A 25,100-nucleotide genomic window follows, 5' to 3' on the forward strand; every position below is an offset into this window, starting at 1 on the left:
CATTTGTGTTCTACTGCAGCTTCCCAGAGTGTTCCAAAGAACAACTAGAGTGCTAACAGTCCTACTTATGATAAACGTATGGCACACCTGAAGCCATATTGATTGGAATAAAGTGGTAAATCTTAAAACATTTAATTTAAAAAGGGGGTTCATTTTGCCATAGAAATTATGATTAGTGCGGAAAAAATAAAAATTAGGGCTCATTTTGAGTGACTTCTCAAATCCTCTTCTATTTCATAAAAACATTCTGACATGCAGACTGAAACATGCACTTTGAATACCAGCAGCAGACTTCCCTGGTGAGCAGTAGCTTTACTACAGTGATCTAATGAGCAACTAGAGTGCTACCATTCAGAATTGATGGCAAATGTGTGACACATCTGAATGCCTTCTTGATGCAACCAAAGTAAACAAGCATTGAAAATGCAATAGGTCTCGCCTTTGTTTAAGTTAAAGCAATTCTGTTTGCAATTAGGTGGCTTTTTAGCTGTGCTTGTATTAGTGTTTTTCAAACTTTCATGTACATAACATGCATATGTATGCATATATGTATATGTATGCATGCATTTATATGTATATAGATATGCAGATTATATACATATGTTTATATATGTATATATATATATATACATACATATATATAAATGCATATGCATATATATGCATATATATATATATATATATGTGAATATGTGTGCATGTAGAGAGAGGTAGAGAGAGGTAGAGGTGTAGAGGTAGAGAGGTAGAGGTAGAGAGTAGTAGAGAGGGAGGTAGAGAGAGGTAGAGAGGTAGAGAATAGAGAGCGAGTAATAGAGAGTAGAGAGTGTAGTAGAGAGTAGTAGAGAGAGTAGCAGAGAGTGAGTAGTAGAGAGTAGTAGAGAGAGAGTAGTAGAGAGTAGTAGAGAGTAAGTTGTAGAGTGTAATAGAGAGTAGTAGAGAGAGTAGCAGAGAGTGAGTAGTAGAGAGTAGTAGAGAGAGTAGTAGAGAGTGAGTAGTAGAGAGTAGTAGAGAGTGAGTAGTAGAGAGTAGTAGAGAGTAAGTTGTAGAGTGTAGTAGAGAGTAGTAGAGAGAGAGTAGCAGAGAGTGAGTAGTAGAGAGTAGTAGAGAGAGTTGTAGAGAGTGAGTAGTAGAGAGTAGTAGAGAGTAGTAGAGAGTGAGTAGTAGAGAGTGAGCAGTAGAGAGAGAGTAGTAGAAAGTAGTAGAGTAGTAGAGAGTGAGTAGTAGAGAGTAGAGAGTAGTAGAGAGTGAGTAGTAGTGAGTAGTAGAGAGTAGTGGAGAGTGAGTAGTAGAGAGTGAGTAGTAGAGAGAGAGTAGTAGAGAGTAGTAGAGTAATAGAGAGTGAGTAGTAGAGAGTAGTAGAGAGTGAGTAGTAGAGTAGTAGAGAGTGAGTAGTAGAGAGTAGTAGAGAGTAGTCAAGAGTGAGCAGTAGAGAGTAGTAGAGAGTGAGTAGTAGAGAGAGAGTAGTAGAGAGTAGTAGAGTATTAGAGAGTGAGTAGTAGAGAGTAGTGGAGTAGTAGAGAGTGAGTAGTAGAGAGTAGTAGAGAGTGAGTAATAGAGTGAGTAGTAGGGAATGAGTAGTAGAGTGAGTACTAGAGAGTAGTAGAGAGCAAGTAGTAGAGAGCAAGTAGTAGAGAGTGTGTAGTAGAGAGTAGTAGAGAGTGAGTAGTAGCGAGAGTAGTAGAGAGTGAGTAGAGAGAGTAAGAGAGAGTAGTAGAGTAGTAAAGAGTGAGTAGTAGAGTGAGTAGTAGAGAGTAGTTGAGAGCGAGTAGTAGAGAGTAAGTAGTGGAGAGTGAGTAGCAGAGAGTGAGTAGTAGAGAGTGAGTAGTAGAGAGTAGTAGAGTAGTAGAGAGTGAGTGGTAGAGAGTAGGAGAGAGTAGTAGAGTGAGTAGTAGAGAATAGTACAGAGTGAGTAGTAGAGAGAGTAGTAGAGAGTAGTAGAGTAGTAGAGAGTGAGTAGTAGAGAGTAGTAGAGAGTGAGCAGTAGAGAGAGAGTAGTAGAAAGTAGTAGAGTAGTAGAGAGTGAGTAGTAGAGAGTAGTAGAGAGAGTAGTAGAGAGTGAGTAGTAGAGTGAGTTGTAGAGAGTGAGTAGTAGAGAGAGAGTAGTAGAGAGTAGTAGAGTAGTAGAGAGTGAGTGGTAGAGAGTAGTAGAGAGTAGTAGAGTGAGTAGTAGAGAGTAGTAGAGTGAATAGTAGAGAGTAGTAGTAGAGAGTAGTAGAGAGAGAGTAGTAGAGTGAGTAGTAGAGAGTAGTAGCGAGTGAGTAGTAGAGAGTGAGTAGTAGAGAGTGAGTAGTAGAGAGAGTAGTAGAGAGTAGTAGAAAGTGAGTGGTAGAGAGTAGTAGAAAGTAGTAGAGTGAGTAGTAGAGTAGTAGAGAGTGAGTAGTAGAGAGTGAATAGTAGAGAGTAGTAGAGTGAGTAGTAGAGAGAGTAGTAGTAGAGAGTGTGTAGTAGAGAGTAGTAGAGCGTGAGTAGTAGAGCGTGAGTAGTAGAGAGTGAGTAGTAGAGAGTGAGTAGTAGAGAGTGAGTAGTAGAGAGTGAGTAGTAGAGAGTAGTAGAGAGTGTGTAGTAGAGAGTGAGTAGTAGAGAGTGAGTAGTAGAGAGTGAGTAGTAGAGAGAGTAGTAGAGAGTAGTAGAGAGTGAGTAGTAGAGTAGTAGAGAGTAGTCAGTCAGTGTCAGTCAGTCAGTCTGTGTCAGTCAATCAGTGTCAGTCAGTGTCAGTCAGTCAGTCAGTGTCAGTCAGTCAGTGTCAGTCAATCAGTGTCAGTCAGTGTCAGTCAATCAGTGTCAGTCAGTGTCAATCAGTCAGTGTCAGTCAGTCAGTGTCAGTCAGTCAGTGTCAGTCAGTCAGTCAGTGTCAGCTAGAGCAGCTCTGCAGACCTGGTTCTCTGGCTCTAAAGCAACTCTGCTGACCTGGTTCTCTCTCTCTAAAGCAGCTCTGCTGACCTGGTTTCTCTGACTCTACAGCAGGTCTGCTGACCTGGTTCTCTGGCTCTAGAGCAGCTCTGCTGACCTAGTTCTTAGGCTACAGAGCAGCTCTGCTGATCTGGTTCTCTGGCTCTACAACAGCTCTGCTGACCTGGTTCTCTGGCTCTAAAGCAGCTCTGCTGACCCGGTTCTGTGGTTCTAAAGCAGTTCTGCTGACATGGTTCTCTGACTCTAGAGCAGATCTGCTGACCTGGTTCTCTCCCTCTAGAGCAGCTCTGCTGACCTGGTTCTCTCTCTCTACAGCAGGTCTACTGAAAAAAGGGGGTTCATTTTGCCATAGAAATTATGATTAGTGCGGAAAAAATAAAAATTAGGGCTCATTTTGAGTGACTTCTCAAATCCTCTTCTATTTCATAAAAACATTCTGACATGCAGACTGAAACATGCACTTTGAATACCAGCAGCAGACTTCCCTGGTGAGCAGTAGCTTTACTACAGTGATCTAATGAGCAACTAGAGTGCTACCATTCAGAATTGATGGCAAATGTGTGACACATCTGAATGCCTTCTTGATGCAACCAAAGTAAACAAGCATTGAAAATGCAATAGGTCTCGCCTTTGTTTAAGGTAAAGCAATTCTGTTTGCAATTAGGTGGCTTTTTAGCTGTGCTTGTATTAGTGTTTTTCAAACTTTCATGTACATAACATGCATATGTATGCATATATGTATATGTATGCATGCATTTATATGTATATAGATATGCAGATTATATACATATGTTTATATATGTATATATATATATATACATACATATATATATAAATGCATATGCATATATATGCATATATATATATATATATGTGAATATGTGTGCATGTAGAGAGAGGTAGAGAGAGGTAGAGGTGTAGAGGTAGAGAGGTAGAGGTAGAGAGTAGTAGAGAGGGAGGTAGAGAGAGGTAGAGAGGTAGAGAATAGAGAGCGAGTAATAGAGAGTAGAGAGTGTAGTAGAGAGTAGTAGAGAGAGTAGCAGAGAGTGAGTAGTAGAGAGTAGTAGAGAGAGAGTAGTAGAGAGTAGTAGAGAGTAAGTTGTAGAGTGTAATAGAGAGTAGTAGAGAGAGTAGCAGAGAGTGAGTAGTAGAGAGTAGTAGAGAGAGTAGTAGAGAGTGAGTAGTAGAGAGTAGTAGAGAGTGAGTAGTAGAGAGTAGTAGAGAGTAAGTTGTAGAGTGTAGTAGAGAGTAGTAGAGAGAGAGTAGCAGAGAGTGAGTAGTAGAGAGAGTTGTAGAGAGTGAGTAGTAGAGAGTAGTAGAGAGTAGTAGAGAGTGAGTAGTAGAGAGTGAGCAGTAGAGAGAGAGTAGTAGAAAGTAGTAGAGTAGTAGAGAGTGAGTAGTAGAGAGTAGAGGAGTAGTAGAGAGTGAGTAGTAGTGAGTAGTAGAGAGTAGTGGAGAGTGAGTAGTAGAGAGTGAGTAGTAGAGAGAGAGTAGTAGAGAGTAGTAGAGTAATAGAGAGTGAGTAGTAGAGAGTAGTAGAGAGTGAGTAGTAGAGTAGTAGAGAGTGAGTAGTAGAGAGTAGTAGAGAGTAGTCAAGAGTGAGCAGTAGAGAGTAGTAGAGAGTGAGTAGTAGAGAGAGAGTAGTAGAGAGTAGTAGAGTATTAGAGAGTGAGTAGTAGAGAGTAGTGGAGTAGTAGAGAGTGAGTAGTAGAGAGTAGTAGAGAGTGAGTAATAGAGTGAGTAGTAGGGAATGAGTAGTAGAGTGAGTACTAGAGAGTAGTAGAGAGCAAGTAGTAGAGAGCAAGTAGTAGAGAGTGTGTAGTAGAGAGTAGTAGAGAGTGATTAGTAGCGAGAGTAGTAGAGAGTGAGTAGAGAGAGTAAGAGAGAGTAGTAGAGTAGTAAAGAGTGAGTAGTAGAGTGAGTAGTAGAGAGTAGTTGAGAGCGAGTAGTAGAGAGTAAGTAGTGGAGAGTGAGTAGCAGAGAGTGAGTAGTAGAGAGTGAGTAGTAGAGAGTAGTAGAGTAGTAGAGAGTGAGTGGTAGAGAGTAGGAGAGAGTAGTAGAGTGAGTAGTAGAGAATAGTACAGAGTGAGTAGTAGAGAGAGTAGTAGAGAGTAGTAGAGTAGTAGAGAGTGAGTAGTAGAGAGTAGTAGAGAGTGAGCAGTAGAGAGAGAGTAGTAGAAAGTAGTAGAGTAGTAGAGAGTGAGTAGTAGAGAGTAGTAGAGAGAGTAGTAGAGAGTGAGTAGTAGAGTGAGTTGTAGAGAGTGAGTAGTAGAGAGAGAGTAGTAGAGAGTAGTAGAGTAGTAGAGAGTGAGTGGTAGAGAGTAGTAGAGAGTAGTAGAGTGAGTAGTAGAGAGTAGTAGAGTGAATAGTAGAGAGTAGTAGTAGAGAGTAGTAGAGAGAGAGTAGTAGAGTGAGTAGTAGAGAGTAGTAGCGAGTGAGTAGTAGAGAGTGAGTAGTAGAGAGTGAGTAGTAGAGAGAGTAGTAGAGAGTAGTAGAGAGTGAGTGGTAGAGAGTAGTAGAAAGTAGTAGAGTGAGTAGTAGAGTAGTAGAGAGTGAGTAGTAGAGAGTGAATAGTAGAGAGTAGTAGAGTGAGTAGTAGAGAGAGTAGTAGTAGAGAGTGTGTAGTAGAGAGTAGTAGAGCGTGAGTAGTAGAGCGTGAGTAGTAGAGAGTGAGTAGTAGAGAGTGAGTAGTAGAGAGTGAGTAGTAGAGAGTGAGTAGTAGAGAGTAGTAGAGAGTGTGTAGTAGAGAGTGAGTAGTAGAGAGTGAGTAGTAGAGAGTGAGTAGTAGAGAGAGTAGTAGAGAGTAGTAGAGAGTGAGTAGTAGAGTAGTAGAGAGTAGTCAGTCAGTGTCAGTCAGTCAGTCTGTGTCAGTCAATCAGTGTCAGTCAGTGTCAGTCAGTCAGTCAGTGTCAGTCAGTCAGTGTCAGTCAATCAGTGTCAGTCAGTGTCAGTCAATCAGTGTCAGTCAGTGTCAATCAGTCAGTGTCAGTCAGTCAGTGTCAGTCAGTCAGTGTCAGTCAGTCAGTCAGTGTCAGCTAGAGCAGCTCTGCAGACCTGGTTCTCTGGCTCTAAAGCAACTCTGCTGACCTGGTTCTCTCTCTCTAAAGCAGCTCTGCTGACCTGGTTTCTCTGACTCTACAGCAGGTCTGCTGACCTGGTTCTCTGGCTCTAGAGCAGCTCTGCTGACCTAGTTCTTAGGCTACAGAGCAGCTCTGCTGATCTGGTTCTCTGGCTCTACAACAGCTCTGCTGACCTGGTTCTCTGGCTCTAAAGCAGCTCTGCTGACCCGGTTCTGTGGTTCTAAAGCAGTTCTGCTGACATGGTTCTCTGACTCTAGAGCAGATCTGCTGACCTGGTTCTCTCCCTCTGGAGCAGCTCTGCTGACCTGGTTCTCTCTCTCTAAAGCAGGTCTACTGACCTGGTTTATATGGCTCTACAGCAGCTCTGCTGACCTGATCTCTGGCTCTAGAGCAGCTCTGCTGACCTGGTTCTTAGGCTCCAGAGCAGCTCTGCTGACCTGGTTCTCTGGCTCTAAAGCAGCTCTGCTGACCTGGTTCTATGGCTCTACAGCAGCTCTGCTGACTTGGTTCTCTGGCTCTAGAGCAGCTCTGCTGACCTGGTTCTCTGGCTCTAAAGCAGCTCTGCGGACCTGGTTCTTTGGCTCTAAAACAGCTCTGCTGGCCTGGTTCTCTGGCTGTAAAGCAGCACTGCTGACCTGGTTCTCTCCCTCTAAAGCAGCTCTGCTGACCTGGTTTCTCTGGCTCTACAGCAGCTCTGCTGACCTGGTTCTCTGGCTCTACAGCAGCTCTGCTGACCTAGTTCTTAGGCTCTAGAGCAGCTCTGCTGACCTGGTTCTCTGGCTCTACAGCAGCTCTGCTGACCTAGTTCTTAGGCTCTAGAGCAGCTCTGCTGACCTGGTTCTCTGGCTCTACAGCAGCTCTGCTGACCTGGTGTTCTGCACTCACGATGCACGCACCCGACTTCGCGTATATTTAAAAATAATGTAAGTTTATTATAAGTACAAATATATTATTTTTATGAATATCTTACATAATCTTCTGCCCTAATATGTATATTAAAAACACATACATATCATTTTGGAACATACATTTTTTTTTGCGGGAGTCGCGCACCCAGCGCGTCCCAGCACGTATATGATGTCACGCGGGACCCGCAACTGCGCAAACATCTCGTTCAGTAATGCGCATGTGTCACGAATGCGCGGGAGCAGGAGTCGCAGACTGGTTGCATACCAATCGCGCACATCAAGTGATATTAAATGTATATGATGTAACTGAAAAACACGCAGCCGTCACACACCATACGCGGATCCAAATTGATTTTCTAAAATGGCGGCTAGAATGCACGCACCCACCGTGATGTGTACGCTTTGAGTGTGCGAGTCTGAAAAAAATTAGATTTAAAAAAAAAAAAAGAAAATAATATAAATATATTAAAATAAAAAATGAAAACAAGAAAATTCATCAATATTTCATTTTTAATTTTTTAACATTTTATTTGTACAATTTTCAGAAAAATATATAATGTTATTTAATGGAGCCGCATCGCCCGGTGAACACATTACATCGGGACTTCAAGCCCCAGGAGTCTTTGCTGTCACGCCCGGAGGCGCTACCGCTGACACTGCAATCAGCCCGCCCAGGGGGGCTTAACTGCTCGCGGCTCCCACTTTGCGGAAGCCGCATCGCCCGGTGAACACATTATATCGGGACTTCAAGCCCCAGGAGTCTTTGCTGCCGCGCCCGGAGGCGCAACTGCTGACGCTACCATCAGCCCGCCCAGGGGGGGCTTATTTAACTGCTTGCGGCTCCTACTTCGCGGGACGCGCATGGGCGTGCGCCGGGCGAAGCCCAGGCCAAGGGCGGGCCCGTCGTCGCCCGGAGGAGGCTGGGCTGGGCCAAGGCTCTTGATTTTCATTTCTCATCTGGTAGCAGCAGTTCGGCAGTTGGGTGAGTTGTATGCTACCTTGTATTAGTGGCAGTATCCCAAAGCTTGAGCATTGAGACTTTTGTTCCTGCATCATTTGTTGAAGGACGTATCAGCGTGTCGCTGCATTTTATTGACGGACTTGGAAAGTCTTTGAGAAGATTGTATCTCACTCTGTATAGAGGCAGAGACTAATAATAGTACGAGTCTCTGAACACTATCTATCTTATAGGGCTGATCATGGGGAAAAGGAAATTAATGGACAGTAATAGCGGAACGGGGGGATAGTGACAGAGAAACAAAGGGGAAAAGGGTGAAGAAATCTTTGAGGCAGAAGGCAATGGTTAAAAATTGTACATTAGATAGAATAGATTTGTTGATTAGCGAATGTGAGGATATTTTAAGTAGTGATACATCTACTCAAGTTTCAGGTATTGAACCAAATCTAGACTCACAACATTTGCTTAAAACTACCACATGTCAGCAGATTATAATCCCCGCAATGTTTCACAAAACTAATAGGAGAGATACTGCTGACCTACAAAAAGAAGGATGTGTATCCAAGAGTCAAGCTCTGGGAGGGAGTAGGGCTAGTAGTCTTGTGGCTGTGGAGATCTCGGTTGCTTGCACAAGTAGGTTTGCACCCCTTTTAGATCTACATGAACATGAAGGGGTGGGTGTTTGCTCGAATAATTCTCTGTTGTCACCATGTAGTACTCCTCTCCCACCCCTCCCGGTTAATACCAATGATCTCCAGGGATTGCCCTCTCTTATTAGTGAACTAAAAATAGAGGTGGCATTAATGCGTGTTAAGTTGGTAGAATTGACCGCAAAGGTTGATTTCTTGACTCAAAGTATGCCTTGTCCCATAGAAAACCTAAATTGTGGGGTAAAGCAGCCCCAACCACCTAAGTTGACATCTAGACATGAGAGTCGCCCAGATACATACTCTAAGGGTGTACGGAGAGAGCATAATACTCTACACTGCCAGTTGGTGGGAGAAGAAAATAGACCTACCGTAGAAGTAGACGGCCCCTCTTACGTAAATGCCTTAAAACCAGTTTCCACAGTTGAAGGCTAGATGTCCCGTTAATCTAGGCATAGGGATCCCTCTAAACAAACAAAGGCACCGAGGTTCTGCATTGTTGGGTATTGATATGCACCAGGAGCCAAAAATTTACATGATCAATGTTTCTAAATACGATACTGGGAAAAATAGAGAAAGTGCCGATTCCCTCACAAATAAAGCAATCCATTGGATTCGCCATGTTAGGTGTTGTCGTTCTATCATCAGGAAAGATATTTCGAGAGCTCATAGACTTTCTTCCAGGACAAACCCTTGGGATTCTATAGAACTAACACTAAGAGATCATGCCTTGGTTGAGAACTTGTTAGCCTTGGAGTTTCGCACATCTTCCCCAGACTATTCTTCAATACAATTTAGACGTTTTCCCTTTGCAAGTGGGCAGGGCTGTTCCGCGGGGCTAGGTGATCGCCCATTAGATGGATCCTCAAATCTAGATATTAATGATTGTTAGACCTGGCACCTTGGCGTGAGTCTCCCTTCCACTTTTTGTTGCTGTGCCTCATGTGGTTTGCTGGTGTTAGCTGCTCAGAGCACTGTGCCACTGCCAACCAGTGCCACAGTGCAAGTGCTCCCTGTATAAAATGTATATGTTGGTTGGATTCCATGATTGGCTTATTGGGTTTACTATCAGAACCCAGTAAAGTGCACCAGGAGTGCCCAGGGCTTGTAAATCCAAATGCTGCTAGTGGGCTTGCAGCACTGGTTGTGCCACCCACAGAAGTAGCCTTGTAAAATGTGTCTAAGGTCTGCCATTGCAGAACCTGCATGCAGTCTGGTACTGTCATGCTGAGAGGGCAAGTGCACCCCCTTGCCAGTCCCTAAACCTTCCCTTTACTTCATGTGAGTCACCCCTATGGTAGGCCCAAGGGCAGGGTGCATTGTACGCATAAGGTAGGACAAGCCCTGATGTGTGTGGCATGTCCTAATAGTGAATTACAGCCATTTTCGTTTTTTACTATTGCAAGGCTACCTGTTCTCTTAGGCCAGAATGGGTTGTTAGAATTGTTAATTTCTATGATCCTAACAGACCCAGGGAACATGGTAGAAATTCGAGTTTAGTATGCCTGAACTCAGAATAATAAAATACTTCTTTTAGTAAAGTTTATTTTAATATTCTGGGTTTGCAAATACCACTTTTAGAAAGCTGGTATTTGCTTGCCTAACCATTTCAGCCCGCCTCTGCTATGATGTGTATCTGCTGTCTGGTTTCTGTGAGTGACAGGGCTGGGGAATTCCAGAGGGCAGGGCTAGGTAGCCTGGTGGTGAATAGAGAGATTGACATCCAGATGGGTGGGAGGAGTGCACCTGGCCTCAGAATAGGCCTGTGCTCTGCCACCACAATGCTGGCTCCACCTCCTGTGGAGCGGCTGATGTCTCTGCCCTGCACCCTGAATGGAAAGTCAGAGACATGTCAACAAAGTGCTCAGGAACTGGTTCTGGCTGGGCAAAGGCCCCTCTACCCCAGAGGAACAAAGGATTTAGGGGTATAAGTATTGGGACCCTGCTCCCAAGAAATTAGATCCTGCTTGACAAGAAGAACCTCTGCCTGAGGAGAAGGAACTGGGAAAGCTGTAAGGAGGAGTACTGTCCCTGACCTGGGGGATTGGCCTGCAGTGGTTGCCTTGCTGCTGAAGGAGAGTAGAAAGACTACAAAAGACTTTATTTCAACTTGTGCTTAAAAAGATCTCCAAGGGCTTGGAATAGAGCTTGCCTCCTGCTGAAGTCTCAGGAACAACAGACTTTACCCCCAGCTCCCAAGAGTACTTTGGAAGTGCCTGCTGCTGTTGTTGGGCCTTCTGAGGGACTGCGTGTCGCATGGAGCTGGAAGCGCGACTCAAGAAGGAGAAGCGTGCAGCCGTCGGAGCTGTTGCCGTCGCATCTCGTAAAGTGTGTCGCTGCTGCAGCCTCACATCGAGCGGAAGCATCTCGCATCATCCAGGAAGTGTCTCGCAACGCCGAAGAAGCGTGTCGCCATCGCAGCCATCGTAGTTGTCGCATTGCACTGCATCAAGAAAAGCGCCTCGCATCCACGGAGAAGCGTGCCGCCGTCGGAGCTGCTGTCGTCGCATCGCGTAAAGGGTGTCGCCACTGCAACTGACGCATCGAGTCAAGTCTTCTCGCAACATCGGAGAAGCGTGCCGCATCTGGAAGATCTTCACGTCTTTATTTTTTTGCACCAAAAACTTCATCGCATCAACATCGTTGCGACACTCTCGTTGCCCTGCGTGTTGCATCTAAAAGGTATATTGACTTAAAGTGTCGCATTTAAGAACTAAAGAGAACTAAGCAAAATTCTACTATCTAAAGTAACAGTATTGTGTGTTTTTGTCGTTTAATGGTCTTGTGGTAAATCTATATAAAGAATACTTATTTTTTATATAAAACCTGTGTGGTGTCCATCTGTAGTGTTGTCACTTGGTTACTGTATGTGTTCACAAATGCTTTACACACTGCCTCTGAGATAAGCCTGTCTGCTCGTGCCAAGCATCCAAGGGGGTGAGCAGGGGTTATTTTAGGAGTGTACCCCCTTACCCTGACTAGACGCAAGGGTCCCTATTTTGTCACAAGTGCATACCTGTGCCAACTAGAGACACCCAAGTCTAACATTGGTGGCAGGGGTGGGATTCGAACCCACACCTCCGGAGAGACTGGAGCTGGAAAGCAAAAAGCTGGCTCTGGAAGAGAAAAAAATCCAAATGGAGCATGATATGGCTTTGAGGGAATTGGAGTTGAAGGCTAAGAGTTTAGAGCTTACTCCCTCTGGTGGCAACACACCGCCGGTGCATGTAGAATCTAGGGTTTACATGCCAAAAGATGTGGTAAAGGAATTCTGTAAAAATGATGACCTAGGGCAGTGGTTCAAGGCCTATGAGGTAGCCATGTCTTCCCACCGGGTCCCTGAGAAAGATTGGGGAGCGAAGTTGTGGGGGCGGTTCCTGAGTGAGGGGCGGGACACACTGCTAGATTTACCCTCAGATGTTCATAATTCTTATCCACACATGAAGGATGCTTTGATGACCAGATATGGGTTAACTCCTGAGTTGTATAGGCAAAGGTTCAGGGGTTGCACAAAGATTCCTGGAAGTACGTATGTTGAGTATGTAACTTTTTTCTGCAGAGCATTGGATGGTTGGGTGAAGGGTAGCAAGGTTGATGATTTTCAAGGGCTTCTTGATTTAATTGCATGGGAGCACTTGTCCGGTAACTGTTTTTCTGAGCTACGCCAGCACCTGATTGATGGTAGGCTGACTAACCCTAGGAAGCTTGCTGAGGAGGTGGACCGCTGGGTCAGTACCAGGGTCCACAAGGGTCCCATGGGAGACTCCGCCAAAGGTGGGCGGGGTTCCCAGCAGAAGAGTGGGGGGACAGGGGTAAACAGAGGGAGTTCCCAAGAAGGCCCCAAAGTAATCCCCATGGGAACCAAGGGAAAGGTTCTCAGCCTCCCCCACCCTCGAAACCAGCCGGGGCCCCGACAGGTCTCCCTGTTCAAAAGGGGCCCCCAAGGTGCTAAAAGTGTAGTAGCCTGGGTCATTTTGCCTCTGATCTAAAATGTCCCCTGTTTGGTAAACCAGCACCCACTGGTTCTCCACCCCGGCAGATGGCTAGTGTAGCCTTGGGGGAGGAGAGGGAAGTCCAAGGTGGGTGGGGTTCTGTAGAAATGTCCCTTGTCTCTTTAGGAGACCGTGAGGTGGTCCCTGAAAACCACCTGCCCAATAACACTAAGAAATATGGGCAGTGGGTGACCATCAATGGCCAAAGGGTGGGGGCTCTTAGGGATACAGGAGCCAGTGTGACAGCTGTCAAGTGTGACCTGGTGTCCCAAGAGCAGGTTGTCCCACATGCATTCTGCCGAGTCGTGAACACCGACAACACTGAGAGTCAGTGTCCAATGGCTCAGGTTCCCGTTGAGTGGGGGGGTGTCTCTGGTACTCTTCAAGTAGCTGTGAGAACCACCATGCCTGTTGACTGTTTGTTGGGGAACGATTTGGAGAGCTCACCTTGGGAAAAGGTGGAGAAGAGTGCTCACCTGAGGATGGTGGGCCTGCCTGACTGGGCGTCCGTGACCACCCGGTCAATGGAAGCCAGTAGGGGTGCTCAAGAGGTCCTGGAGCCTGAGAGGGAGGCCCAGGGACCGGCGTTAGAGAGAAGAGGCAGGGGGCACGGGAAACCGTCCCCTATCGTTCCCACTGTCCAGGAGGAAGCAGACCTTGAGGGGGATGCCCTGGAGCCTACAGGGGAACAGATAGCTGAACTGGGGGACCTGCCTGAGCTGACCCATTGGCAGCAGGAAGGAGGCCCCTCCAGGGAAGAATTCTGCAGAGGGCAGAAAGAGTGTCCTTCTCTTGCAGGTCTTTGGCAGCAGGCTGCAGACCAGGCCAACGGTGGTCAGTCTGGAACACATTTCATTTACTGGGAGAATGACCTCCTATATTCAGAGCCTAAGGTTGCTGAGCCTGGGTCAGCCTGTGCGCTGGTGGTACCCCAGAGCTTCAGAGCCTTCCTACTGGGGCTGGCTCACGATGTGCCATTGGCAGGACATTTGGGGCAGGACAAGACTTTTGAAAGGCTTGTCACCCACTTTTATTGGCCTCAAATGCGCAGGAGTTCAGACACTCACTGCAGGACCTGTCAGACTTGCCAGGCAAGTGGAAAGAGTGGGAGGAAGCAGAAGGCTCCTCTCCAGCCATTCCCTGGGGTTAGTACCCCATTCCAGCGAGTGAGGATAGACATTGTGGGACCCCAGGACAGCCATGGGCAACAGGTTTTCCTGGTCCTGGTGGACCATGCCACCCGGTACCCCGAAGCCATCCCTCTGAGGACAGTGACGGCCCCCGTGGTGGGACGTGCACTGATGGGAATTTTCTCCAGAGTGGGATTCCCTCTAGAGGTGGTGTCTGACCGGGGTACCAATTTCATATCCAAGTATATGAAATCCCTTTGGCAGGAGTGTGGTGTAACCTACAAGTTCACCACACCTTACCACCCCCAAGGAAATGGGTTGGTTGAGAGATTCAACCGTACCCTCAAGGGCATGATAATGGGTCTGGAAGAACCCATGAGGCGTAAGTGGGACTTCCTCTTACCATGCCTTCTCTTTGCCTACCGTGAGGTGCCACAGAAGTCTCTAGGGTTCAGCCCCTTTGAGCTCCTGTATGGCCATCCAGTGAGAGGACCTCTAAGTCTGGTCAAAGAAGGCTGGGAGCAATCTCCCAGGAAACCTCCCCAGAATGTATATAGCTACATGCTGGCCTTCAGGAACCAGACTAGGCGTTTCAGGCAACTTGCTGAGGCAAATCTGAAAGCCAGCCAGGAGGAGATGAAGCGGTGGTACGACCAGAATGCCACTCTGGTAGAGCTTCAGCCTGGACAGAAGGTGTGGGTCTTAGCCCCAGTGGAGCCTTGTGCGCTCCAGGATAAGTGGACCGGCCCCTTTGAGGTTGTGGAGCGCAAGAGTCCTGTTACCTATTTGGTGGACTTGCGGTCTCCCAGGAACCCCTTGAGGGTCCTACATGTCAACCGTCTTAAGCCCCACTTGGAGAGGTCCGAAGTGGGCATGCTCTTGGCAACAGATGCTGGAACGGAGGAGGAGACTGAGCCTCTTCCTGACCTCCTGGCAGCCACAGAGCAAGATGGGTCAGTGGATGGAGTTAACCTCTCTCCCACCCTGACCCCTGAGCAACAGAATGACTGCCGCCAGTTGCTGGGACAGTTTTCTGATCTGTTCTCCCTGGTTCCTAGTATCACAGATTGGTGCGTCCATGATGTGGTTACAGGAGACAGCTTACCTGTGAGGCACAAGGCTTACAGAGTAACTGACAGGGTCAGGGCTTGCATCAAAGAGGAGGTCTCAAAGATGCTTGGACTTGGGGTGGTTGAGTCCCCTAACAGTCCTTGGGCCAGCCCAGTGGTCTTGGTCCCAAAGGCTGCAGCGCCGGGTGCCACACCCGAACTCCGGTTCTGTGTGGACTACAGAGGACTCAACTCAGTCACGAAGACTGACGCGCACCCCATCCCCAGAGCTGATGAGCTCATTGATCGGTTAGGGGCTGCTCGGTACCTCAGCACGGTTGACTTGACGTCTGGGTACTGGCAGATCGCCTTGACTGATGGGGCCAAAGAGAGGTCAGCATTCTCCACACCAGATGAGCATTTCCAGTTCTGGGTTATGCCGTTTGGGATGAAGAATACCCCTGCCACCTTTCAGAGGTTGGTCAACCAGGTGTTGGTTGGGCTGGATGAGTTCAGTGCCGCCTACTTGGATGACATCGCAGTGTTCAGTGTCACTTGGGAAGAACTTCTGCGCCACCTCTGGGAAGTGTTGGCACTGCGCAAGGCAGGCCTCACGATCAAGGCAAGCAAGTGCCAGATCGGGCAGGGTTCGGAGGTGTACGTGGGACACCAAGTTGGGAGCGGCCAGGTGGCGCCCCTTCTACCCAAGATTGAAACCATCCTGGCTTGGGAACCCCCCAAAACCCAGACAGACGTGAGAGCCTTTTTAGGACTCACAGGGTACTACAGGAGGTTTGTCAAGGGGTATGGCAACATTGTTGCACCCTTGACAGAGCTGACTTCCATGAAGCAGCCCAGAAAAGTGATTTGGACTGACACCTGTCAGAAAGCTTTTGAGGCCCTGAAAACTGCCATGTGCACGGCGCCCGTGCTCCTGGCCCCCAACTTCTCCAAAGAGTTAATTGTGCAAACAGACGCTTCAGAGCATGGTGTAGGGGCTGTATTCTCACAGATTACTGAGGAGGGCTTTGACCAACCTGTAGCCTTCATTAGTAGGAGGTTACTTCCACGGGAACAGAGGTGGAGTGCAATTGAGCATGAGGCATTTGCTGTGGTCTGGGCACTGAAGAAGCTAAGACCCTACCTGTTTGGGACTCACTTCCGGGTTCAGACAGACCACAGGCCCCTCAGATGGTTGATGCATATGAGGGGTGAGAATCCAAAGCTGTTGAGGTGGTCCATTTCCCTACAGGGTATGGATTTCACGGGGGAACATCGCCCTGGTACAGATCACGCCAATTCTGACGGTCTGTCCAGATTTTTCCGCCTTAGTGATGAGGAACTCTCTGGGGTAGGGTAGTTCTCCCCACATTTCAGCTGGAAGGGACACGTGTTAGACCTGGCACCTTGGCGTGAGTTTCCCTTCCACTTTTTATTGCTGTGCCTCATGTGTTTTGCTGGTGTTAGCTGCTCAGAGCACTGTGCCACTGCCAACCAGTGCCACAGTGCAAGTGCTCCCTGTATAAAATGTATCTGTTGGTTGGATTCCATGATTGGCTTATTGGGTTTACTATCAGACCCCAGTAAAGTGCACCAGGAGTGCCCAGGGCTTGTAAATCCAAATGCTGCTAGTGGGCTTGCAGCACTGGTTGTGCCACCCACAGAAGCAGCCTTGTAAAATGTGTCTAAGGTCTGCCATTGCAGAACCTGCGTGCAGTCTGGTACCGTCATGCTGACTGGGCAAGTGCACCCCCTTGCCAGTCCTTCCCTTTACTTCATGTGAGTCACCCCTATGGTAGGCCCAAGGGCAGGGTGCATTGTAAAACCTGTGTGGTGTCCATCTGTAGTGTTGTTACTTGGTTACTGTATTTGTTCACAAATGCTTTACAGACTACCTCTGAGATAAGCCTGTCTGCTCGTGCCACACTACCAAGGGGGTGAGCAGGGGTTATTTTCGGAGTGTACCCCCTTACCCTGACTAGAGGAGAGGGTCCCTATTTTGTCACAAGTGCATACCTGTGCCAACAAGAGACCCCCAAGTCTAACAATGATTGACCGTTAATCGTGACGCAAAACGTCATGTATCCCGAGAGGGTCCTTTCTGACACTACTCACTATTTTAATTAGGTGGAATGTATCATGAGCTCACCTTCCATCGATATTAGTGTGCCGGTTTTAAGGAAGTTAAGGAGGTAGCTATTGATTACGGTATTCCGCCCTGTACCGTCTCCCCTGCTAATAGCATACCGACATCAAAGAGAGCTATTGAGTTAGCTGATTTCCATGGTAGCCCATTGAATAATGTGAGATATTCGTGTCCAGCTAGAATTCTAGAGACTGGATTATCTGTACTATCATGTAATATAGCTGGACTAAGTTCTAAGATTATGTCGCCAGAGTGGCAATCATTTGTTGGACAATATGATGCTTGCCTGTTTCAGGAAAGCTGGACAATGGATTCAATCCATTGCGCAGGGTTTCTAAATTATTATGTTCCCACAATTGCTGGAGGAAAGGGCAGACCTTCAGGAGGCTTGACAGCTTGGGTGCGCCAGGATGTTGGCTTTGAGATTCAGGTCCTTGAGTCCAGTAACAAGGACATATTAGTGATTAGGCTGATGTGGGGAGTGGACAAAAAATTGGATGTTTATAACATCTATGCAAGGGGGACTAAGGGAAGGAAATCCGAGGTGTCAGTAGATTGGAGTATTCTCCTCGATCAACATTCTAGGTGTACTGATGTAATCTTAGCAGGCGATTTTAATATGACCTTTGAACCCTTTCTAAATGGTAATTTTAATCTCTGCGATACCGAAGATGGTTTCTGGAGAATACCGAAACTAGATTTAAACCCGGTAAAGAAATGGACAGATGTAGTGGTCCAGATTAACTCTCTCTGTATGAAGAAAGGACTAAGGGCCACAAATGGCAGAACACAGTCAGATAGAGATGGCGCATGTACTTTTAATCATGGCCTTAACCATAGTCGTATTAACTATATACTAATTAATTGCCAGTTTTGGTATGCGCTAAAGGACATGATGGTAGTCGATCGGGTTGAAAGCGACCACAATCCATTATCTGTAGTTTTTGAGGTAGTGATCGAAAAATGCGCCCTCCAATCTAATAGGGAACTGATAACTCTAGATTTAGTTCCCACAAATAGTATGAGATGACTGAAATGGGCAAATATATTAGTAAAGCCAGAAATCCTAGATAGTATTTCCCTAGATGTAGATAAGGCAGTAGTAGACTTGGAGGATCTTGTAGCTAATTCGTCACCCCCAGAAATGATTATTGGGTTTCATGCTGAGTTTTTTACCCATCTTCGTTCTTACTTTTATAAAACCATTAAAAATAAGGGTGTCAGGGGGCGCTAGGTGGCGCCGGACCAGCATGGTCGCTTCGCGGTGAAGCTCCAGGCGCCGGATCCCGTCAATCCTCCCTAATCCTTCCTACTCTGCCCTGGCCGGCTTCCTCTGGCTGCACTGGAGGCCTGAATCGCCTGGCTCTCCCTGGCCTGGGTTTGGGGCGCGTCTGCCCCTTCGGAGCTGCGCCACGCCGTCTTTGTGATTGCCCGGCGGGAGGCTGCTGCGGTCCTGGTCCCTGGACGCGGGCGCGCGGCTAATGGAGCCCCTGGTGCCCACGAGGTGTTTAGGTCACGGTGCTCCAGTGGCCGGGAAGAGTCGTCTTTGCTGCTGCGGCGAGCTCCCCCCCAAGAGACGGGCGGCGCTCCTGCCGGGCGCCACCAGCTGGAGGTGAGGAGGTCCGGGGGCTCCTCCCGGGACGCTGAGCCATGCTGGGGGACCGGCAGTGAGTGTGGTGCTGGTTGGAATCCCCGGCGGGGCGATCTGAGAGGCTGTGGGGGCTGGAGGACGTGGGGGGGCCCTCCCCATCAGGCCGGGTGTCGGCGGTCAGGGGGTCGGCTCCTCTCCTCCCCCCCACCTACATTACTGGACTTACCCTGGTGCTCCACGGCCTGCTCCAGCGTGGTGGTGGTGGCGGCGCCGCCTCGGGGGTCGGGCCGCGGGCCGGCGGTCAGGGGGTGACTGGCCATCCTTCTTCTTCTTCTTCCCCCCCTCCGTTCCCTACTCCGGAGTTCCGTGAGTCGGGGGTGGCCCTGTTCTCAACTGCCCCTGGAGCCCGTGGGCTGGAGCTGTGTGCAGGCTGTGGTGGCACTGGACCCTCCGGGAGGTCTGTGGTGAGGATGTGCTCCCCGGGACTTCGGCGGGTGTGACGAGGCCTGGCCCCGGCTGTGGTGTGCGGCGGAGGGTAGCGCTCCTCCGGGGAAGATCCGGGGCTGGGGGCCAGCAACAGCTCTTCAGGCTGCCAGATCGGGCAGATAGCGGGGCGATACCATGCGGGGCTGGTGGCGAATGGCCTTCTGAACAAGCGAGGGGTCCTGCCTGTGTTTTCCCCCTCCTGCCGTTCGCCTCCCAGGTCTTTGCGGAGGGGCTGGGGCTGGCCCTGTTGGCCCTTTGACCGGGCGAAGTGCCCCCGCTGCTCGTGGTGCCGCTGCCATGGGTAAAGACAGGGCAGCCAGGCCGCCGCCCGCGGCCACCCAGACCAAAATGGACAACTTCACGACCTCCGAGAGGGGGCCGAGCCCCGCCGGGGGGGTGGCCCTGACTCCTGGCACAGACCTTGCGGCCATCCTGCAGGCCATCACGGCGTCCCGCTCCTCCCTGGAGGGTATTGTGGGAGAGGTAAAGGTTGACGTAGCCCTTCTTCGACAGGACCTGCGTAATGCCACCACCCGCATCTCTGAAGCTGAATCTAGAGTGTCGACAGCTGAAGACGATATCCGCCAGCTGCAGGACCAGGTGCGTGAACTGACCACCCACTCTAAAGAATTGCACCGCCGAGTTGAGGATGCTGAAAATCGTGCCCGTCGCTGTAATCTCCGCCTGGTGGGGTTCCCGGAGGGGGCCGAGGTGGGTCGCACGGATGACTTTCTGGAGCGCTGGTTTAATTCCTGGATGCCGGCGGACAGCCTCTCGGCCTGTTTCGTGGTGGAGGGGGCCCATCGTTCCCAGGCTCCCAGACCCCCGGGGCGCCCCCCGTCCCTTTATCCTAAAGTTCCTTAATTTTAGAGACAGGGACGCGATCCTACGGGAGGCCAGGCGCTCAGAGACACTCAAGTACCAAAATCACACCATAATGGTTTTCCCGGACTACACACGAGAAGTCCAGGAGCTACGGCGCTCCTACACGGAGGTAAAGCAGAAGATGAGATCCCTGGGCCTCCAATATCAGCTGCAGTTCCCGGCTCGCCTCCGAGTCATTTTCCAGCACAAGACTTTCTTTTTTGACACGCCACGAGCGGCCTGGACCTGGCTAACAGAGGAATGTCCCCTACACCGGTCTGGACAAGATCACCGGCGGGTGGGCGGGGAGGGCGGGAGGTGCCCCGGGCTTCAAGATCTCGACGACAACGGCGCACGCTGCCCCGGAGGTGCGCGGGGGAGGAGGTGATTATAATGCGCTCTGGTGGGTCGCCGCGCCGTACATCCGGGGCTTCCTCTGCCTCCTCGGCGGCGCCTACCAGTCCTGCTGCTGCTGGGCGGTGGGTCATGTCCCCCCTGCGGGCGGTCTCCGTGACCCGGCCCGCCCCCCAGGTGGACACTTCGGACCTTTCCCGCAGCCCCATCATTTGACTTCCATCTATTGCTCACAGTATTCTGTCGGGGAGGGGTGGTTGGGACGCGACTCCTGGCTGTGGGAATTAGAGGTCGGGCCTCAGTGCTCCAACATACTTGCTGCTCTCGGCCAGGGCGGATGAATTGGGTTTGTTCTGATTTTAAGGGGTCCACTGGCACTCAGGCCCGAGCGTTTTAGCTTGGTTGGTTGTTACATACTGTTAGGGCGACAGATGCTTCTGTTTTCAAAGTATAGGGTGGGGGGTATGGGGTTGGGGTTGGTTTGGGGTTGTTTTTGCCTCCTAAAGAGGTTTTTGTTGATAGAGGGTACAACCCCGCTGTTGTAATTCTAAGGCATCATGTAACGTTTGACCTGATCTCCTGTCTGATCGCTTCATGTCCCTCCTTTCAGGGAGCTCGCACGCCCACGCACCCATCGGCCCTGGTGGGGGTGCGGTGCCCGCTGGATGGTAGCTCCCTGCGCATTTCCCGACTGACGCACGGTTCGCATTCGTGGTCACCTCTTCCACCTCCGGTCACGCATGCCCAAGATAGCACCTATGGCAGATACACTTGTGCCTAAGGCCGCCATGCGCATATTGTCCTGGAACGTCAATGGCCTACTGGATCGTTTCAAACGTATGGCAGTCCTCAAGTACGCGCAGCATGCGGAGATTGATGTGCTCCTTCTTCAAGAGACCCACCTGCTGGGTAATAAATGTCCCTTTCTCGCCCGTTATGGCTATGATAGGGTCTGGCACTCGGGCTTTGCTAGGGGCTCCCGGGGGGTGGCTATCCTGCTTAAACGATCCTTTCCCTTTGTACTGACTCAGGTGCATCTAAACCCCCAGGGTATGGCTGTTGCGGTCTGTGGCACTCTTGAGGGCGGACCGCTCACTCTGCTGTCCCTTTATGCAGCGCCGTCCCTATTGCAGACAGCTCTCTCCTACACCGTAGATCTACTCCCCAGACTTCCGGCGGGGTCGCTTGTCCTCGGGGGGGGGACTTTAATGCTGTTTACACACCCCATCTGGACTCGACAGGCCCGGTCTCCCTTACCAGAGCCGCTCGCGTGAAGCAATTATCGTGTTGGGCTGAGGCCCAGGGCCTGTGTGATGTCTGGAGGGTTTGGCACACGCGCGATCGCCAATATACCCACACTTCGGCGGCACACCATTCTCACACCCGGATTGACCTAATCTTTGTCCCCTCTACCGAGTGTGCAGGGGTTCGCGATGTCCGCATTCTTCCGAGGGGCCTCTCTGATCACTCGCCGGTGCTTCTCGCTCTCGGTCCACCTCCCTTTTCTGCCCATCCGAGGTGGCGGTTGAACGCCTGGTTCCTTCAAGACAAAGACTTTCGGAAAGAGGTGGGAAATGAGATTAAGGACTACTACTCTCATAACGTAGGCTCCGTCTCTTCCTCGGCTGTCCTCTGGGAGGCCGGCAAGGCAACTATTAGAGGGGCGGCAAAGGGGCGTCTGCAGCAGCAGCGTCGACGTCAACTCCAGCAGCTCACAGCTTGTGAAGCGCAGGCCCTGGAGCTCGAGCGAGATCAAGACGCGTTGGGAGACACCGCACGGGCGCGACGGCTGGCCTTTCTCCGAGAGGAGATACACACGCATTCCCTGGAGGCGGCGAGGACTCTTTGGCATTCCTCCGTGGCCCAGGTGTACGGATGGGGGGATAAGAATGGTACGCTTCTTCACCGGCTAGCTACCTACCCTCGTGCAAGCCGGGTTATTCCTGCCATCACGGACTCCGCGGGTGGGACCCGCACGGTTTCAGTGGGAATAGCTCAAACCTTTGCGGACTACTACGCCCAGCTGGACCGGGCGCGGGCGCCGGGGATCTCCCTTGCGGAGTTGATGAGGGAGTGTGGGGCGACCCTCGAGCGGCTGGGGCAGGAGGCTTGCGAGAGCTTGGACCTGCCCATTACCCTGCAGGAGGTTGAAACGGCAATCGGACACTTGGTGCCTGGGAAAACCCCGGGACCGGACGGTTTCCCACAGGAGTACTACGCCCATTTCCGTGAGACCCTGGCCCCGCGACTTCTGGATCTCTTTGCAGAGGTGGTGAAGAGAGGTTCATTGCCGCGGGAAACGGATACTGCCACTATAGTCGTCCTTCCGAAGACACAACCCCCATCACAGTCCTGTTCAGATTATCGGCCGATATCTCTGATCAACACCGAGCTTAAGATATACGCTACTATTCTCGCGCAACGGCTGCGCCCGCTTCTTGTCTCGCTGGTCCACCCGGACCAATGTGGATTTATGCCGAACCGAGGAACCAGACACTGCCTGCGGCGCTTGCACCTTGCCCTGGCCCACCGAGAGCGCCTTTCTCCTTATCTGGCCCTTCTACTGGTTGACTTTGAGAAGGCCTTTGATTCGGTGGGGTGGGAATACCTTGGAGACCCTGGAGCGAATGGGGTTCGGCCCCCAGTTTCGCGCCATGGTTCGGGTTCTGTACGCGGACCCACGGGCTCGAGTACTGGTCAATGGGTCTTTGTCGCGCGTTTTCCATAGGACGGGGGACATGGCAGGGCTGCCCGCTCTCGCCCTTCCTTTTCGCCCTGGCGATGGAGCCTCTGGCTGTGCTAATCCGGTCGGATCCGGTTCTCCGTGGCTGGGACTGGCCGGGTATGGTCCCTGATAAAATTGCTTTATATGCGGACGATGTCCTTCTTTATCTCTCGGACCCGGCTGTATCGGGTCCTCGGGTGCGCCGGACTCTTCGCCGGTTCGGACAGGCATCTGGTCTCCGTCTGAACTCTGGGAAATCTGTATTGGTTCCGTTACACCCATCTAGGGAGTGTTTTGATTGGCTGCCTGACATTCCCATCCGGAGACTGTCCTTTAAATATCTGGGGATCTGGGTTACCCTTCTCCCGGAACTCTGCTGGGCTCTTAACGTGGCCCCCGTGGTTAATAAGACCAGATCAGACATGATAAAATGGCAGTCACTCCCGTTGAACCCGTTGGGAAGGATTGCTCTTTATAAGATGATGATCCTCACTCGGTTTCTATACATGCTTCAAAACACGCCCTGCCTCTTCCCCCGCTCTTGGTTTCGGGACCTGGACAAGACCGCGACTAAATTTCTCTGGGGTGGCGGCAGGCCCCGGTTAGCTTTAGACTGCTGCCGGGTTCCTTCTTATGACGGCGGCCTGAGCATGACAAACCTTTACCTGTACTATCTCGCTACCCGGCTGCTAGTGGTCCATGACTGGTTTTCGGGTGGATGGGATGATCCGGCTTACAGACTTGAGGTGCAACTCACCGGGTTCCCTTCTATTCAAAGAATGCTCCATGGGGCGACGATCCCTCGGTCGCTTCCGGAGGTCGTACGGGCTCCCTTTCTGGCGTGGCGGGCCGCCCTGCGGCACACCCGCTGGTCGAAGGTACTGACCCGGGTTACACCGCTCTGGCATGGCACTTGGCTGCGGGAGGTATCAGGGCTCGACGGGTTTCACAACTGGGACCTTCTGGGGATCTCCGGCCTGTGTGATGTCTGGCGGGGGAGCCATATGTGTTCCTTCCAGGAGCTCCGGAGCCGTTTTTCTTTACATCCCTCGCGTTTTATTGGTATCTCCATCTGCGCCATGCGCTCCAATCTCACGTCCCCCTGGACTTCAGGCTCCCCGAACATAGCCCGCCTGAGGCTCAGGTGATACTGGGATGTCTTGGGAGGGGGTGCATATCCCGTATTTATCGGTCCCTGGTCAAAAACACCCCGGTGGATTGGAACGGATTGAGGCAGCGGTGGGAGGCCTGGGTGGGTCCTCTGGATGACAATGATTGGAGGGACGCCCTTATGGCACCCAGGATGATCACCACATCGGCTAGATTCGGCTCATCCAGCTTTATTATCTCCACACTGCATACCTGACCCCGGAACATCTGTTTCGAGCGGGCCTGTGCCGAGAGGCTTCATGCGCTCGGTGCGGGGTGGAGCCGGCAGATTTCTTTCATATGGTCTGGTCTTGCCCTCGCCTGGGGAGCTTCTGGGCCGAGGTTGAATCTGAATTGACCGAAGTCCTGGGATGGGAGGTCCCACATGATCCTCGGTTAGCGCTGTTGGGAATAACGGACGGGCTGGATGGCTCCCGTACTGAGAAATACTTCCTAACTACGGCTCTGGTGGTGGCTAAAAGGGATATCGCAGCCGCCTGGAAGCAGACCGACCCACCCAGAGGAGCCAAATGGAGGAGAGGGGTGGATTGGTGCGCTGCTCAGGAACGGACACTGTACGCTGCCCGGGGCTGCCTCAAAAAGTTTCGCAAAATATGGGGGATATGGCTTGGGGGCTTAGTTTAAGGGAGGGAGTATATTGGGCGGGAACGGAAGGGAGGGGGTGGGGGAGAAAGCTCATGCGACTGATTATCAGTGATTCTGTGACAGGTCTTGCTGATGCCAAGTTATTTCAATTGCTACATGTGCTGTTTGATTTTGATGCCTATATGAAAAATACAAATTTGTTTATCAAAAAAAAATAAGGGTGCCAATCAAAAGAGGGGAAGTAAATGGTTTAACATGGATTGTAAGGAGGCTCATAAGTCATTGGGGATAGCCATTAAGGAAGGTGACATGCCTAAGATCCGGCTAGCTAGGCAAAAATATAAGAAAGCCCAGGTTTTAGCAAAAAAACGATGGGACGAAAATAGATGGCAGGATTTAAAAAGGGCATGTGAAAACAAAAATCAAAAAGTATTTTGGGATGTGGTAAAATGGGGTAGAGAGAGTTGTCTCCTAGAGCCGATAAACCATGTAAGCCAAGACCAAT

The sequence above is a fragment of the Triturus cristatus genome, chromosome 6, assembly GCF_964204655.1.
Source record: "Triturus cristatus chromosome 6, aTriCri1.1, whole genome shotgun sequence".
In the NCBI taxonomy this organism is placed as follows: Eukaryota; Metazoa; Chordata; class Amphibia; order Caudata; family Salamandridae; genus Triturus; species Triturus cristatus.